The sequence below is a fragment of the Brassica rapa genome, unplaced genomic scaffold (genome assembly GCF_000309985.2).
Source record: "Brassica rapa cultivar Chiifu-401-42 unplaced genomic scaffold, CAAS_Brap_v3.01 Scaffold0071, whole genome shotgun sequence".
NCBI classification, from domain to species: domain Eukaryota; kingdom Viridiplantae; phylum Streptophyta; class Magnoliopsida; order Brassicales; family Brassicaceae; genus Brassica; species Brassica rapa.
The window spans coordinates 1-2500 of NW_022610016.1; positions in this window are offsets into that span (position 1 = coordinate 1).

The following is a 2500-nucleotide window of genomic DNA, read 5'->3' on the forward strand; positions in this document are numbered from 1 at the left end:
GAGAAGCTGGAGGCGTCTCAATGCATGTCATCAGGACGTGGTGTCAACCATATGATAAGCTGTCTGTCTACACAAGCACGAGGTGTCGGCACGCATGGAAGCAGCACATACGGACTGACACACAGAAGAACGAGATGTCGCCATATCTGCAACCGCAGCATGCTGATCGACATGTGGGCACCGTGTGTTGCCGTGCATGTGATCCAGACATGCTGATGAACATCTAGTAGTCCAGGAAGGATAAGAGGTGTCACTTTGCATGAGCCCTGGCCATGCTGAAAGACATGTGGAGCACGAGGTCCCGCCGCGCATGCAACCTGAGCCATGTGAGCCGACACACGGGCTGCCACCGACCTGAATCTGATTGGCTGCTGTATTCTATAAATAGGCACGCCCACCACATTTCAACACATCCAGACAACTTCAGATCAGTTTAAAAACGTGAAAGAAAGTAAAGAGAGAAAAGCAAGAGGTTTCGATAGTTTTCAAGAGTTTTCGGGATCAGTTACTACACAAGTTTTGGATCGACGCCTATAGAAGTTTCTGTTTGAGTTGAGAGTTGTTCCAGGGAGGCCATTCAAGGTTAGGCACGTTATTGAGGTCATTTGCGATAGGAGGCCACTTGAGGTGTTCAAGAATGGGTTTTGGTCGAGGATTCGGGCAAGGGTCAAAGCCACAACGAACCAAACACTGTGAGTCACGGAAATTGATTGCTGACTTGTTTTCATACAGGTTCCTGTTACTTGGAAGTTGGATCATGGCAAGAGGCCGGGTCTAACTGAGTAACAGTTTGATTAGTTAATAGTCGAGGTTTGGTTGATTGAGTTGATAGCATGCTTAGTTATTGTTTGGGAATCGTAGTAGCATGCTAATGGTTAGGTTGCTTGGTTAGTTAGCGAATGCGAAACCTTAGATAATATCGCTAGGTTGTGGTTAGATAGGTATTCTGGAATCTATCTTTGGTTGATTGCATGCTTGGATGATTATTGCTATTGCGTTATTGTATGTTTGCATGCAGGGATTGTGATGATGTTATTGGTTAGTACTATGGAATTTAGGTCATATAGACCGAATTTCAAGTATGTATTATTATGGTTGAGTTAGTAGAGGATCGGGATCTAGGCCATATAGGCTGAGTTCCTAGTTAGTGTTGTACTTAGCGTCCTAGGCCATATAGGCAGGATTGCTAGTACTAATGTTTAGTATCGAGCTTTGTCGATAGCTTGCCTGATCAGCAATGCTAGGATGTTACGCGGCAAGGAAGGTTACGTAAGCATGTCCCTACGCTTGGCAGAGAGGTTGCATAAAGCATGCTCTGTACGGGAAGGTTGCTAGAAAGCATGCTCCGTCATGTTGTATCGTTGGTGGTGCTTCATGTTAGTTTGCGGCAAGGAAGGTTGCTAGAGTATGTCCCTACGTGGCTGGGCAGAGAGGTTGCATAAAGCATGCTCTGTACGGAGAGGTTGCTAGAAAGCATGCTCTGTCATTTGATACCTTATCGGGGTTACATGTCAGTTATATTGGATGTTCTAAGCCGTGTGCTTTTGTGGCTGCGAGTTAGGTGTTCCATGGTTGTGTATATGATGAAAAAGCTCGAGTGAGGATGTGTAGTGAAGGTGTAGAGAGTCTTAGCATATATTATATTATTATGCTAATGGTGGATTATATTCTGCTTCTTATCTTATTTATGTTCTTGTTGAGTCACTCGGGTTTTCATGGGGGAAGTCTCGAGTGATGATTATTGTTGTTGTGTTATTGTTAGGTGAACTCCTCGTCTTAGATTGTTTGTGGTTGGGATGGCGAGGGGTTGTATTTGTTAGTTGGGGCCCTGGCTCACTGAATTACATTAGGTTACTCATTAAACTCACCTATTGTTGCAGGAAACCTTAGTGGGAGACCGGGTAGCATGGAAACTGGACGTTAGGAGCACCGGAAGTACTTTTGCCTTTCCTTTTGTAAAATGGTACTAGTTAAAGTCTTTGACTCGATATTGGCACTAGGCTTGGATCCATCTGTAATATTTTACTTGTAACGAATCTTTATTATATTTAATAAAAGTGATGTTTTATATTCGTTACAATGGTTCTCTGATAAATAGACTTGTCCGGTCTAAACACAACGTTAGGTTTAGTATGGGTTGAAAAGCCTTAGGCGCGATCTAACGGAACCGTTAACTCATAGTACGGGTTGCAAAGCCTTAAGCCATGATTTAGCGGGACGTGTTAGTGGATGAACTGGTCGATGTTGCGGATTAAGTTCTGTGACTTTGACTGGATTGTCCCTAGCCCGTCATGTAGCGCTTCCGGACCATGGTGTTGGGTTCGACGGTCAGTCATGTTCTTGTTTGATTGTTGGCTGGCCGGTTGGCCTTTCATCTCCAACCCTTGGTGTGGGTCGTCCGTCGGTCATGTTCTTGTTTGATTGTTGGCCGATGGCTCGACCTATGCCTAGGACGGTTCGGGGATGTTACAGTCGGGGGCATTCGTATTTTATAGTCAGA